The sequence below is a fragment of the Hyperolius riggenbachi genome, chromosome 1 (genome assembly GCF_040937935.1).
Source record: "Hyperolius riggenbachi isolate aHypRig1 chromosome 1, aHypRig1.pri, whole genome shotgun sequence".
Taxonomy (NCBI): Eukaryota; Metazoa; Chordata; class Amphibia; order Anura; family Hyperoliidae; genus Hyperolius; species Hyperolius riggenbachi.
This window is the reverse complement of record NC_090646.1, coordinates 400548135-400565003: the sequence shown is the minus strand read 5'-3', so window position 1 is coordinate 400565003 and position 16869 is coordinate 400548135.

Below are 16869 nucleotides of genomic sequence, written 5' to 3'. Positions count from 1 at the left end.
TCACACAATTCAGTGATATTTCTGCCAATATCTGATGAAATATTGGTGTATATTCATGACAGTTACAAGAAAAGTGCAGTGTGCAATTTTACTGGTGTTTACACAAGGAACATAAAGTTCACTGCGGACATAGTGCACATCAAATTATGTACATACTTTATGACGCACATTGCCAGTAAAATGCACAATACACTACACTATAAAACACATGCTATAGAAGCAATGCACATGTTGCGCATGTGATGCGAGTAGCCCTATGTGTGCAATATATGTTACATTAAAACCAGGAAAATTGTTGTGCGTTGTCTGGCTGCAGCCTCTAATGGCATACATTCCAGGATGCCTATCTAAGTTAATGGCATGCTTTACTAATTATGTCTTCAGGAGAAAGAAAGTCAGATGTATTTTTTTTTTTTTGTTGGTCCTAAAATAAAACTAAATGAGCACAAACTTAGGCTATCGTTTGATATTAGTAAAAGTATAGTAACATTATTATTGGTAGCTCCACTTAAAAAGAAACTTCAGCCTAAACAAACATACTGTCATTAAGTTACATTAGTTATGTTAATTAAAATAGATAGGTAATCTAATATTTTAACCACCCTGTTCTAAAAGAACAGGCAAATGTTTGTGATTTCATGAGGGCAGCCATCTTTTTGGTTGAAAAGAGGTCACAGGGAGCATGAGACAGTTCCAACTGTCCTGTGTCCTGATCACTCCTCCCAATTGCTAAGCAACGAGAACAATAACATTAGATATCCCTTCATGCTTTGCACAGTATCAGGGGCGGAGATTAGCTTCTATGCAGCTAAAAATGAGGCTTTGGTAAGAAAGAAAAAAAAAGCTCTGATGCTTTGAAACTGTTAGGGCCCCTTTCCATTGGCGAAAGTGATGCGATGCAGCTACGCATGCGATGCGGAAGTCAATTGAAGAGATGGGACGCGGCTGCGGGCGGATGCAGCCGTGCAAGAATCTGCAGCATGCTGCAGATTCTCGGATCGCTCCGCACGACATGCACGCAGTGGAAACTCTTCCATTGCCGTGCATGTGTTTCAGCATACCCGTGGTGCGATGCAGCTATGTAGCCGCATCGCTTCTACTGGAAACAGGCCCTTAAAGAGACTCTGAAGCGAGAATAAATCTCGCTTCAGAGCTCAAAGTTAGCAGGGGCACGTGTGCCCCTGCTAAACCGCCGCATACGCGCCGCTAAACTGGGGTCCCTTCACCCCCAACTGCAACACTTGGTCGCAGACTTGGTCGCTCCCGGAGGCAGGGCTAACCGCCGCAGCCCTGCCTCCGGTCGCGTCTATCAGCGGCGCATCGCCGCCTCTCCCCCGCCCCTCTCAGTGAAGGAAGACTGAGAGGGGCGGGGGAGAGGCGGAGATACGCGCTGACAGACGCGCATGGGGCAGGGCTGCGGCGGTTAGCCCTGCCCCAACCAGGAAGCGCTCCCTCGCTGCACCGAGGGGATTTGGGGGATCAGGGCCCCCCGTTAAGCCGCGGGATAGAGGCGGTTTAGCAGGGGCACACATGCCCCTGCTATTTATGAGGTCTGAAGCGAGATTTATTCTCGCTTCAGACTCTCTTTAAAGAAACATCAAGCCTTTTCAGTGCTGCCGAGTAGATTTTTAGTCTAGAGGTCCACTTTAAAAGAGACAACTGATCTGACAGGGATATGAAGGCTGCTATATGTATTTCCTTTTGAACAATAACAGTTGCCTGGCTGTCCTACTGATCTTTTGTGCATCAACTGGATCACACACCTGAAACAAACATGCAGTAAATGCAGTCAAACTACCGAGGTGAAAACAAACAGATGAGATAAGCAATTGTATCTATTCCCCTTCTACTAAAAGGACATTAATATATCCCCCAGTTTCATTTTATATCTCCTGTAAATGTACATTTTATGTTTTTACCTTTTCATTGTCTCTGTTTAATGACACATTCATTGAAGTATGCCAGAGCTAAAAGCTTTAAACTATTGACCATTTTTATTTGATTCCTGCTCACAGAAGCCATTTTTACGAGGAAAGTGTTTTATTTCTATAATTCCTTACCAGTGAGGGCTACATTATAGTCTGACCAGGTACCCACTGGACAGAAACGGTCACTTGCAATCCTGATGTTTAGAGAACAACTAAAATGAGAAAAATGTGGAGGCTGCCATATGTATTACATTTTAAACAATACCAGTTGCCTGGCAGCCCAGCTGATCTATGTGGCTGCAATAGTGTCTGAATAACACAAGAAACAAGCATACAGCTAATCTTATCAGATCTGATAATGTCAGTCACTCCGAATTTGCATGCTTGTTCAGGGTCTATGGCTAAAAGTATTAGAGGTAGAGGATCAGCAGGATAGCCAGGCAATTGGTATTGCTTAAAGGGACACTGTAGGGGGGTCAGGGGAAAATGAGTTGAAGTTACCCGGGGCTTCTAATGGTCCCCCACAGACATCCTGTGCCCACGCAGCCATTCCCCAATGCTCCGGCCCCGCCTCTGGTTCACTTCTGGAATTTCAGACTTTAAAGTCTGAAAACCACTGCGCCTGCGTTGCCGTGTCCTCACTCCCGCTGATGGCACCAGGAGCATACTGCGCAGGCTCAGTATAGTCTGTGCCTGCGCAGTACACTTCTGGTGACATCAGCGGGAGCGAGGACACAGCAATGCAGGCGCAGTGGTTTTCTTAAAGTCTGAAATTCCAGAAGTGAACCGGAGGCGGGGCCCGGAGCATCGGTTGCGCGGGCACAGGATGTCTGTGGGGGACCATTAAAAGCCCCGGGTAACTTCAACAAATTTTCCCCCAACCCCCCTACAGTATCCCTTTAAAAGGAAATACATTTGGCAGCTTCCATATCCCTCTCACTTCAGTTGTCCTTTAATGTGGAATGGGAGATGGTATTACGGCCACCGTACTAGAAAGTTTGGACAAAATACATGGGCACTGGAAAGTTGTGGTTCATTCTGGATGCACTGGAAAGCTGAAAGACAGCATGGGGCACTGGAAGGCTGTGGAAGAATTTGGGTATCGTGGAAAGCTGGAAGACAACACATACATTACAGGATCCCAAAAAGCTGGGATCCAACAAAGAAGCAATGGGAGACAGTAGAATAATTCCGGGTCAATGGAAATTAGAGAAAAACTTTTGGTGCACTGGGAAGCTGGAACACAGTAAAAGAGGCACTGGTGGCTAGGGAAGGCTGTGGGGGCACAGACACATTGGGAAGCACTTTTGGGACTCTGGAGAGTTAAGGCACTTCATAAGAGACATCAAAAAGCTACAAAACATTATGGCAGTACTGTAAGATCGGAGACCATGGCGAAGGAACACGAGTATGTACAGTGGTGTGAAAAACTATTTGCCCCCTCCTGATTTCTTATTCTTTTGCATGTTTGTCACACTTAAATGTTTCTGCTCATCAAAAAACAACTATTAGTCAAAGATAACATAATTGAACACAAAATGCAGTTTTAAATGATGTTTTTTATTATTTAGTGAGAAAAAAAACTCAAAACTTACATGGAGCTGTGTGAAAAAGAAATTGCCCCCTGAACCTAATAACTGGTTGGGCCACCCTTAGCAGTAATAACTGCAATCAAGCGTTTGCGATAACTTGCAACGAGTCTTTTACAGCGCTCTGGAGAAATTTTGGCCCACTCATCTTTGCAGAATTGTTGCAATTCAGCTTTATTTGAGGGTTTTCTAGCACGAACTGCCTTTTTAAGGTCATGCCACAACATCTCAATAGGATTCAGGTCAGGACTTTGACTAGGCCACTCCAAAGTCTTCATTTTGTTTTTCTTCAGCCATTCAGAGGTGGATTTGCTGGTGTGTTTTGGGTCATTGTCCTGCTGCAGCACCCAAGATCGCTTCAGCTTGAGTTGACGAACAGATGGCCGGACATTCTCCTTCAGGATTTTTTGGTAGATAGTAGAATTCATGGTTCCATCTATCACAGCAAGCCTTCCAGGTCCTGAAGCAGCAAAACAACCCCAGACCATCACACTACCACCACCATATTTTACTGTTGGTACGATGTTCTTTTGCTGAAATGCTGTGTTACTTCTACACCAGATGTAACGGGACACGCACCTTCCAAAAAGTTCAACTTTTGTCTCGTCGGTTCATAAGGTATTTTCCCAAAAGTCTTGGCAATCATTGAGATGTTTTTTAGCAAAATTGAGACGAGCCTTAATGTTCTTTTTGTTTAAAAGTGGTTTGCGCCTTGGATATCTACCATGCAGGCCGCTTTTGCCCAGTCTCTTTCTTATGGTGGAGTCGTGAACACTGACCTTAATTGAGGCAAGTGAGGCCTGCAGTTCTTTAGACTTTGTCCTGGGGTCTTTTGTGGCCTCTCAGATGAGTTTTCTCTGCGCTTTTGGGGTAATATTGGTCGGCCGGCCACTCCTGGGAAGGTTCATCACTGTTCCATGTTTTTGCCATTTGTGGATAATGGCTCTCACTGTGGTTCACTGGAGTCCCAAAGCTTTAGAAATGGCTTTATAACCTTTACCAGACTGATAGATCTCAATTACAGTACTTTTGTTCTCAATTGTTTCTGGATTTCTTTGGATCTTGGCATGATGTCTAGCTTTTGAGGTGCTTTTGGTCTACTTCTCTTTGTCAGATAGCTCCTATTTAAGTGATTTCTTGATTGAAACAGGTGTGGCAGTAATCAGGCCTTGGGGTGACTACAGAAATTGAACTCAGGTGTGATAAACCACAGTTAAGTTATTTTTTAACCAGGGGGCAATCACTTTTTCACACAGGGCCATGTAGATTTGGAGTTTTTTTTCTCACTAAATAATAAAAACCATCATTTAAAACTGCATTTTGTGTTCAATTATGTTATCTTTGACTAATAGTTAACGGTTTTTGATGAGCAGAAACATTTAAGTGTGACAAACATGCAAAAGAATAAGAAATCAGGAAGGGGGCAAATAGTTTTTCACACCACTGTATATGTATATACAGTGGAGGAAATAATTATTTGACTCCTCACTGATTTTGTAAGTTTGTCCAATGACAAATAAATGAAAAGTCTCAGAACAGTATCATTTCAATGGTAGGTTTATTTTAACAGTGGCAGATAGCACATCAAAAGGAAAATCGAAAAAATAACCTTAAATAAAAGATAGCAACTGATTTGCATTTCATTGAGTGAAATAAGTTTTTGAACCCCTACCAACCATTAAGAGTTCTGGCTCCCACAGAGTGATTAGACACTTCTACTCAATTAGTCACCCTCATTAAGGACACCTGTCTTAACTAGTCACCTGTATAAAAGACACCTGTCCACAGAATCAATCAATCAAGCAGACTCCAAACTCTCCAACATGGGAAAGACCAAAGAGCTGTCCAAGGATGTCAGTGACAAAATTGTAGACCTGCACAAGGCTGGAATGGGCTACAAAACCATTAGCAAGAAGCTGGGAGAGAAGATGACAACTGTTGGTGCGATTGTTCGAAAATGGAAGGAGCACAAAATGACCATCAATCGACCTCGCTCTGGGGCTCCACGCAAGATCTCACCTCGTGGGGTGTCAATGGTTCTGAGAAAGGTGAAAAAGCATCCTAGAACTACACGGGAGGAGTTAGTGAATGACCTCAAATTAGCAGGGACCACAGTCACCAAGAAAACCATTGGAAACACATTACACCGCAATGGATTAAAATCCTGCAGGGCTCGCAAGGTCCCCCTGCTCAAGAAGGCACATGTGCAGGCCCGTCTGAAGTTTGCCAATGAACACCTGAATGATTCTGTGAGTGACTGGGAGAAGGTGCTGTGGTCTGATGAGACCAAAATAGAGCTCTTTGGCATTAACTCAACTCGCTGTGTTTGGAGGAAGAAAAATGCTGCCTATGACCCCCAAAACACCGTCCCCACCGTCAAGCATGAGGGTGGAAACATTTTGCTTTGGGGGTGTTTTTCTGCTGAGGGCACAGGACAACTTAATTGCATTAACGGGAAAATGGACGGAGCCATGTATAGTGAAATCCTGAAAGACAACCTCCTTCCCTCTGCCAGGAAACTGAAAATGGGTCGTGGATGGGTGTTCCAGCACGACAATGACCCAAAACATACAGCAAAGGCAACAAAGGAGTGGCTCAAGAAGAAGCACATTAAGGTCATGGAGTGGCCTAGTCAGTCTCCGGACCTTAATCCAATAGAAAACCTATGGAGGGAGCTCAAGCTCAGAGTTGCATAGAGACAGCCTTGAAACCTTAGGGATTTAGAGATGATCTGCAAAGAGGAGTGGACCAACATTCCTCCTAAAATGTGTGCAAACTTAGTCATCAATTACAAAAAACGTTTGACCACTGTGCTTGCAAACAAGGGTTTTTCCACTAAGTATTAAGTCTTTTATTGTTAGGGGGTTCAAAAACTTATTTCACTCAATGAAATGCAAATCAGTTGCTATCTTTTATTTAAGGTTATTTTTTCGATTTTCCTTTTGATGTGCTATCTGCCACTGTTAAAATAAACCTACCATTGAAATGATACTGTTCTGAGACTTTTCATTTCTTTGTCATTGGACAAACTTACAAAATCAGTGAGGGGTCAAATAATTATTTCCTCCACTGTATATATATTTGTATTTATGTATATATATATATATATATATATATATATATATATATATATATATATATATATATATATATATAGATATAGATATATATATATATATATATATGTATATGTATGTATGTATGTAATGTAATGTAATGTAATGTAATGTATGTAATGTAATGTAATGTATGTATGTATGTATGTATGTGTATGTATGTATATATATATATATATATATATATATATATATATATATATATATATATATATATATATATATTCTATTTTCTTTTTAATTGGGGGGGGGGGGGGAAGATTTCTTAGAATGCGGCCAAATGAACTGTGGTGAATGCTCTGCTAATGCCCCCTGATGTGATTTGTGCTGAGCATACAATAGAAAATGTGTGGTGAGTAAGTTACCAGAGCTAAAAAAATGCTTAATATTGCTATAGACATTTTTGAGAAATATGTTAATATAAATGTTTCTTGTCACTGTTGTCCTAACGCCTCCCACAACCTTTTTGGTGTGCAGTACAATGGATTACTTCACTGCCTAATTAGGAAGTCATCTCACCTTACTTCTGCTGGTCTAAATGTGTGTAGTGTACACACCTTTGACGGATGCCGCCCTTCAGGGATCAGGACCTGATCACCTTGGGTGACAATGCTAGGCTGCTCACACGCTGTGTTTCTATGCAAGGGATCGGCGTGACAACACACAGCGGGCAGGGTTGTGGCGTGATCAATGGGATTGGCATCTTTAGGGTTGAGTAGATCCATCAGGAGGACCGCTCGAGGGTTGGTGGTCAGGGGCTGCCATACACACACCTGATTATTGGCTGAGGCAGTTGTAATCAGCCACATCAGCCAATGTAAGTCAGGGGTGTGTAGGGCCTTTAGACATCTGGTACAAGGGATATGTCCTGAGGTTTCATAGGAGATAACCTTAGGATGTGAACATTTTCAGTTGCCGGTTTTTGTGACCGTCTGCTTTAACACTTGAGGATGTTCTTTTGCAGAGTTCAAGACATAATCTCACTATAAAGCTGGTATTTCTTCTTCTGCTGCTCAGGCTATACAAGCACTGGGAGTTGTCAGCACTTGGGGATGAGGCAGAACAGCTGGGATTCCCTCAGTAATAATAGTAAACATCACAATCCAGTCTTTCATCTGGATATGGAGAGTGTCTTTATAGAAACAAGCCCACACCCATTAATTCTTCTGTTTTCAGTCAATGGAAATAGAACTGTAAATACAGATAAATTATACAGGAAATCCCCATAAATGCCATTTACACAGTACAGCAGAGCACTGATACTTATATGCATACGGTATGTTTATACTGTGGAAGGCTCTTAAGTGACTTCCAAATAGCCCAGTTTATAGCCCAGTATCACTCTAGTTGTGCTGGTAGAAAAATACTTTACCATCATTGAGTTAGCAATCAGTCCAGCATGTTTTGAGGACAGCTAGGGACATAAGGGACAGTTAGTGAGACTATTCTATGCTGTGTAAAACACTGTGGAAGAGATCAGAGCTATATAAATACTAAATAGTAATACAGGTAGTCCCCGACTTACGAACGACCCGTGGATACGAACGGCATGGATTCAGTGTTTTCATGAGAACAAGTCAAAAAATTTTTTTTTTTCAAATTGGACTTGTAGTTCTTGAGAAAAAAAGATTAAAAAAAATAAAAAAAAATATGGCTTTTTAACTTGTATAAGCAGACACAGAGGGGGACACTGGAGGAACAGGGGGCCACAGAGCAGGTACAGGGGACAGAGATGGCACATTGTTCCAACTTAAGAACAGATTCAGGTTAAGAACTAACCTACAGTCCCTATCACGTTCGTTAACTAGGGACTACCTGTAATTATACAATAGGCAAACTGACTAAATAATTTATAAATTAATAGTATAAAAATAAGCAATTTTATTAATTGTTAAGTTCCTCTTAAGTGTACTTAAAATACTTATTTAAGTGATGAGGTAGGTTCATGCTGGATCCACATACCTTCAGGTGTTGTCCATTCTTTTCCTTTTAATCTCCAGCTTGAGGTTTCTTATTGGTTCACTGAACTGGCTAATGGGAATCCTCTGTAGGAAGGAAACTCATGGGTCATTGTATCAGTAGAAAACCTGGCAGATCTACTTTGGCTATTTGCTGATATAGTGATAATATACCGCTACACCCATTCCAAGATGGAAATGGGAAGATGCAAATATCTGGCAACCCTTTTATTAAATAGGGCTTACAGAAGTCACCCCATCCTCATGCATGGGAGTAGAGACTCCCCACCTTCTTTTTACAGAATGCAGGGATGAGCCTTTTGTCACTGACATGGACCGAAGTGTTTTGCAAAATAAAGGTGGAGGGGAGGATTTCTGTCCCCCCTCTAACAGTGCACCCTCATGACAAGAACCATGTGAGCTAGTACTTTTCAGGTGGTGAAGCCCCACATAGGCAATTGGGGTTGAAGGGTTAAAAGAAGAGTTGGAAGGCCATGAAGATATAGTATTCCCGGAGACACTGGGCATGCGGTTATCAGCCTTCTGTTTGTATGCTGCATGTAGCTCTGATTAGATTATTACTGACTTATATAGCCCCATCATCTTCTGTGGCACTGTGCCTACCAAACAGTCTATGGGATTTTGCCATTGCATGTGTAAGAATGCAGGTTTCCTTTAACTTGTATAATGTAGTAAAATGTAAACACTAAAAATCAAATCAGTGTTATGACTGCTGTAGGAACAGTATACATGTACCTCTTAGAACAACATTGTAAAGCAAACATCATTTGCTTGTAGATATAAAATAAAACAAAAACAAAGGTATAGGGTGCAAAACTCATGGTAGCTTTCTCATGCATTTTTATTTCAGAGATATCTCAGAACAAATCTCACTGTATGACAGTGACCTTATAACAAGGACAGTGCTAAAGTGACAGTGGAAAAACAAAGCTTTGCACACTAAATATAAAAAGATAAACCAAGGCATGAAACTAGGAAATAATGTATTCAAAACATTTTGTGCAATTCATTTTTTTTCTTAAAAAAAAAACAGAAAAAAATCTTAGTAAACCTAATCCAGCACTTCAAATGTGTCCCATAATGCTTTGCAACCTGTCTGATTTTTCTTGCAACAAATGACACAAAAACCCATTTTGTCTAAGCAGGACTTTATTTTGTAAATCAAGAGGACAGTAGTCTTCAATTATCTTAAACTTCACGACAGTATGAAAATATCTGTACACTGTATTTCTTTGTCTACAAAAGCTTAAAGTGACACACCGAGCAGTGTAATGCTATTCAGTATAATCTACACACATTGATCATGATTATATTTAACAAACTCATTTCTCAAAAGCAATATAGAAGATTAGAGTTTAAGGTTTACTCTAAAATTTTGCACTATAGAATGTAAAGACATTTTGGTGACAGAAAATCAGGTATTTAGAGACGGGATAATACTGTAAAAAGCAGGCTGAAAAATACTTGACAGATATGATTAAATCTAAAAATATTAGAGGTATATGTTATGCAAGTTTAGCACTGGCAGATGTTTGACATAACAAGTGCTATGCTTGAAGGAAACCTGAAGTCAATATTAATTAAAGAGGAACTACAGTCAACATTTCTCTTCTGCTCTAATAGTTTAGTCACACTATTCTAAGTTCTAAACACAAACATTTCTTTCTTGAAAATAAAAGTACCTAAAATAATTAATGAGTTTAGTTTAATTTTCTTCTGCAGCCTCATCAGTCACTGAGTTGAGCTGTATGGTGCTGTGCCTGCAGCACTGAGCTCTCCAGACTACATGAATAGTTATTTTATCTCTGAATGCAGAGATAACCCTTAAGAGAGTTTCTTTGTGCAAGATGCAAAGAAAACTGCATACTAGCTGTAAAGTCTAAAAACAGTATTTGCACGTACAGACTGAACTGGATAGTATATTACTATGCAAACTGGCAGCTTTAAGTACATGGACTGTACCTGAAGGGAAATTAACATTGACATAGATGACACTACTTTGAGTCAAGAACAGGCTGGATTTAATCGAATCACATATTTTTTTTGAATCCCATGTTATACCAAACTGTAGTTCCACTTTAATTAAAAAAAAAAAAAGAATCCCCATAAATAAAAGCTGGAGCCATAAAGTGTGACCACTTTAAAGTTTCTCACCTCCTGCACTGCCCTCAGCAAATCCAGAAGCCTCCATGATCTTTTATACAAATCAGCGACCTCCTGATTAAAATGTAGGTAAAGAAGCCTTCACCACTTCCCCCAAGCATCTCTTGACTGTTTACCTAACTGAAGCAGGGGCACTTGGGGCATCAGGGGAGCGAACAGGTCTATGGAAAAAAACACAATGGGCGATACTACCTGCATGTAGGACAGTGGAGATCCTTCAGGTTTTAAGAAGGAACACCAACCCAATGTACCAGCATCTTTTGGTGAGAATGTTTATATATGGGGGTTAACTTAATTCGATTGACTTCAAGTACAATTTAAGCCATCTACATTCATGCCTTATATGAATGTGCTTAAAGAACAATAGTTTAGCCAAATACACTTCTATAGCATAAAAACAGATGTTTACAAGTGGCAATACACTTAAAAGTCCTTTAGTGAGATCTTAAAAATGTTAAGAGCTGTACTGTGAAAACACTGCTAAAAAGAAGGTTTACACAAGCTTTTACTATCTCAAGATTGCAGTTCAATACTAAAGGGTTCCTATAGATGAAATAAAATTTGAGAATTTCCATCTATATGATGAGCTGGGAAACTGAGTTTCACTGCTATGAGCAAGCAAAGGCATTGAACAGGTGGTGTTTGCAGATGAAAATGACCTAGGGAATGACATCAGGAGAGTGCTCAGGCAGAACCATTGCCATTCCAGTGCTGAATATCAGTCCTCTTTTTCAGAACAAATCACTTGTCCAATAACTGAGCAATGATCACGTGACCAACAGCTGTACACACAGTAGTCCCATTTTTTTCATCAACCGTTTAGATGGATTCTAAATGAAACTAAAATGAAAATGTAGTGCATAAATTACCCTTGGTTTAGTCTATTAGGAACCAAATGTTGAGCATGCAGGTCTAGCATACCATGCAGCAAATAGTTATACCTCCAGTCTACAATATGGGACGGGAAACTAGAATACCATTACATTCATTTCCAACTTCCAAGTAACATTCAGTAGTGCAGAATTCAACTGCAGCCCTTTCTCTATGTCCCAGCACTGCGACTACAAAATTGCTGCTTTGAATTTCATGCTTGTACTTCAAAAGTAGTGTTATTTAACAACCACAAACATTTCAGCCATACCGTACTAAAACATCACCAACGTATAAACCTTTAAAGAAACCGGAGATGGGGCAGGAGAAAAAAAATTATACATAATTTATACATAATTCTTCAGTCCCCTCCAGGCTGGTTGCTCCATCACCATCATGGATCTTACGCAATTAGCCCCAGAATGTCCTCCATTCAAGGGCGTAGTGTGCAAGTGCAGTCCTGCTGGGCATGCGCTCCTATCGGGCTCCCATTGCCAGGAGCATTCTTGTGCCTGCTACAGAAGCGCGACGGTGGAGGGTACGTGGCCAGACAGCACCTGTGCCGACTGACCCTGACTGAAAGACTTCCCGGGCCCAATTGCGGAGGATCCAGGTGGCACAGGAGGATGAGAAGGGACCACTGAGCCTGGAGGGGGCTGGAGGAAGCCCCGGGTATGTATAATTTTTTTTCTCCTGCCCCATCTCAAGTACACTTTAAGTGAAAATGATACGAATGATCCAAAACCATTTTCACACCACTTCAGATTGTTTTGTAATATAATACAGGATACAAGAAAAACTAGCATTGCTACATATCATTATCTTCAACAAAAAATAAGATGCCAATAAAAATCTATAAAAAAAACAACACACATTTAACTTCTCAGGTATCAATGATTGCGATGAGATGAACTCCCAGGAAGCTAAAGGCCTTTTCTTTAGTTTTTTTTTTTTTTTTACATTCCGACAACAGAACTACATTGCAGCTATGGCTGGCAGTGAACTTATTGTAATTGGCGGTTTAGAGATCCTATAGAAAATACGTTGATCAGTACAACATGACAGATAATTTTCTAGAAATCCTGGGATTGTAAGCCTGTTCACAAGTGTGCTTCGTGTTATACATTATCTTGCTTTCTTTATATAGATACATAACATCAAACGGCATTGCACCGACAATACTTAAAAGTAATAAGAGCATAGTATATAGTCCACATCTAAAACTGTAAGAAACATTACCATTAAGGCACATAATAACCTCCATCAACAGTCTACAGTTTTCATTAATAATATTCACAGCTTGCTTCGCACATTCCTTCATACTGACAGATATTTAAAATGCAATTAACTTCTTTTTCAACCTTGAGATTAGACTTCATTAAAATACATGGAAAAAATATATATATATATTTTTAAAACACTGGAATGGTCAGAGATCCTCTTGTTTAGTACGTATATGTTATGAAACCAGAGCTTAAAGGACCACTACCGCAAAAAATAGTAAAATATTAAAATCCAAGTAAGAGGTACATTTCTCACAAAGCAAAATGCAACACCAATTATATTTTTCCTATGTTGCTGTCACTTACAGTAAGCTGTAAAACTCAGACAGATCTGTCAGGTTTTAGACTAGTTCATCTCTTCATGGGGGATTCTAAGTAGCTCTTTAATTCTTTAAAAAAGTACTTCCTCGAAAGGATCTATAAAAAGATGCAGTGCAGGCCTCTCTATTCGCTTGCACACTTTTTTTTTTTTTTACAGTTGGACTGAGCAACTGTTAATTAGTACTGATATGTAGAAAAGTAGAAAATGAAAAAAGTAAAGAAAACCCAGAGAATCCCCCGTGAGATGGACTACGTCAAAACCCATCCATTTTTCATAATCAGCAATATAGAACAGAAATTTATAGTGCATTTTACTCAGAAACAAATGTACATTTTATACATATGCATTTATTTCGTTCTGGACCGCGTTGGTTGAAATCCACGTCCTGTTTGTGGCTGCTTACTTCTGACAGGAAGTAGATTTCAACTTCCCCGCCGCGCTCTCCTGCCAATCGCATCACTCTCTCGCCACTGCAGCTCACTCACCCTGTTGTGAGAATTACGGCAAAGCTCTGCGAGCCAGTCAGGAGCCGATTTCATTGGCTCCTGACCCGGTCATCACTGTGAGCCAATATCATTGGCTCACATTAATCATAGGGTCAGGAATAATGAAATCGGTTTCTGACTGGCTCATAGAGCTGTGCCTCCATAGAAATGGCAGAGTGGGTGGGCTGTGGCAATGGCTGTGCGGCGTGAGCGGTGACAGCAGCGATTCTGTACTGCGTGACATCGGCAAGCCCCGGTATTTCGTATCAGCGGTCACTGGTCCTTAAGGGGCCAGAGTCCGCTGGTACCGAAGTGGTTAAATTGTATTTTTCTCAATAGTGGTCCTTTAAAGAAATCCATCACATGGACTTATTAAACCACTTCTACATATTACAGCAGAGAATCTAAAAAATCCAGTGGTATGACTTGAAACGGACAGATGTGATTGTTTTGTTTAGGCAGTGATTGTTCAGTCACCCCTGCTGCATATAATTCAGCATCTGTGGAGTAAAAGCTGCCAGCATCAGAAGCTTGCACCTTCATGGGGAAATTGATCTGGAATGTAGCTAGGACTTTCTGACTCGCTCATAAAATCAAGAGCATTTTACCTGCTGAAACAACACTTTAGTACCTTTTTTTTTATGAGGGATTGTTAAAAAGCGATACCAAAATGATTTTCAGATTCACATTCTGCAAAGCACAAAGGATAATAGTGGCGTTTACCATGAGATTCCTATAAATCCTTCACACTCCCTATCACGCAGTACAAACAAAGAAGGTGATTGTTCCCAAGAGAAATCTGACACTGTTCGCAAATGACACTGACATTCCAACATCACACGTCAAAGTCATTCCAAGTGTTGCTCGCTGTAGATTTTCTTTTGTGTAGGTGTTGAAATGCCACAGTTATTCTAATACTAAAGCTTCTTTCAGCAGAATTCGCTTCGAATTTCAATATTTCTTTGGAAACTAACTCAAAAACGAGCTAAAACTTTCACAGCTTGAGTCTTTGTTTTGGGTGGTCAAGGTTTTGGAGAGCAATATAAATACATACAGTACTTTTGTGCATAATATAAGAGTCACAGTTACTTGGCATGACAAATGGTAAGGTTCCTTGCTAGGCTTTGCTATTCTGGGTCCACTCCACGACTACCCTCTGAGCAAAACTCACTTCTTTTTCCTCACTTGAGAGTTGCACATAAACCTGACATGCTTTTGGCTCTCTAATACATAATACTCTTTTCGGCCCTTATTCAATTAATGTTTCTCCAGAGCATTTAACCAGGAGAATTCTCATCTCATCTACAACATAACTATTCAGAACACAATTGAAATAGGAAAAAAGGAATATAAAACTTATTTTGATCTTTTTTTTTTTGTTTTGTTTAAATGATTCATTTATTGATAAGATGTGAAATCATCTATGAGAAAACTCAGGAGGAATATTAATTGAATAAGCTTTTTTAACTCTAAATATCCTGCTTTAAGCATTTACTACACTTACACCAGTAAAAGATGACTTGTATGCACCGGAACATGTAGAATGTAGCATCACAACAGGAAGACAAACATACATTTAACTCCCAGAATCCTTGTCCACCCAAAACGTTAGAGTCTATATTATTTGTGCACTATTATAAGCTAGAATTGCCAAGAAATGGATACACGTTGTCCTAATGTTGAATCTAATAAAGTATTTTTTTTTCATCAATTAATAAAAACTACAGTTTTTTAAGCCAAAAGAGGTTGTATAGGCAGAATATTTGATCTATTGAAAATTACCACTAAACTCAAAATTGAGCAAGGCAAATTCTAATTGCAATCAGGATGATATAAGGTGAATTTAAATAGTGTATTGAGGCAAAGTGCTGGACAGAAAATCCATTTTCATGGGAGAAATGTGCTTGCCACTGCAGTACAGCTTGTTTACTCTCCTCTCTGGATACAACTGGTTGGTGGGACCATGTCACGCTCCAAGTAAGAAGATACATAGAAGTCAGGCTATAATTCTCAGCATCACTGGTGAAAATGTAGCCCAAAATGAGTCAGTCACAAGAGTGGAGCATAGAAATAGTTTGCAGTAAAAGCAAAAGCTTTGTCAATCAGTCAGTATGCAGATAGTTCACAGAAAGGTGGTAATGAAATGCAAGGCATTGCTTTCTGAACTGGAAACCAGCCAGTGAACCAGTGAAGTGGCCTCACTGTACATCTGCACAGACAGAAAAGCTGTACATCTGTACATGAAAATGCAGTACCAAAAGTGATCGATATAATTTAAACAAAACAGTGTGCACTTTCAGTTTAACAGTCGGTCTTGGGTTTAGATGAGCTTTAAAATGACCAGAACGGATTTATACACTCAATAATATTTGACGGTAATGGTATAAATAACTAGTAGGCCTAAGCCCATTACAATAACTGGCTCTAGGTCTCCCTCACAACCCCCCTCCTCTCCTGCCCGTCACCGCCGACATCCGCCGCATGTCAGTGTGCATGCAAGCAGTGCTCCCCGCTGCACATGTCCTCCTCCTCCTCCTCCTCCTCCTGTCCCAAAGGCCGCCCGCGTGCCACACATGCGCAGTAGGCACGGACACAGGTACAGGAAAGGACACAGGGGGTTTATTGTATAGGATGCTCCCTTCTGGATCAGTTGGAGTCCTGAGAGTGTTTTCTTTCAACAATGTATGGGCTCATTGTGTATTACATTTTATGCCTGGCACACCATGCAATTTACCATCAGATAGACGGTCGAATAGGTCATTTCTGATAGGACCGATCTGATTTCCTTTCATTTCTGTGATCAATTTGGTATAGAAGTGATTGGAAAATCTATCAGAAAAATTATCGGGAATCCGATTGGGCCGGTCGGAAATGATCCATTCAACCATTTGATGGGACATTCAATTGTGTGTAGCAGGCATTAGACTCTCCTATGGGTACATTTATAGAAAATGTAGTAAAAGGGAATTGCAGTGAACAGCAGTAAAGTGGAGCAGTATTTGCCTCAACCAACCAATCACATGGAAGTTGTTTAGAGACAACAGTCATGAATATGAGGTTAGATAAATATTTTTAGGTGCCAGCCAGCAAGTGTACTCACTGTGGCCTTTATAATGTAAAGTTGTTTTGTTGTT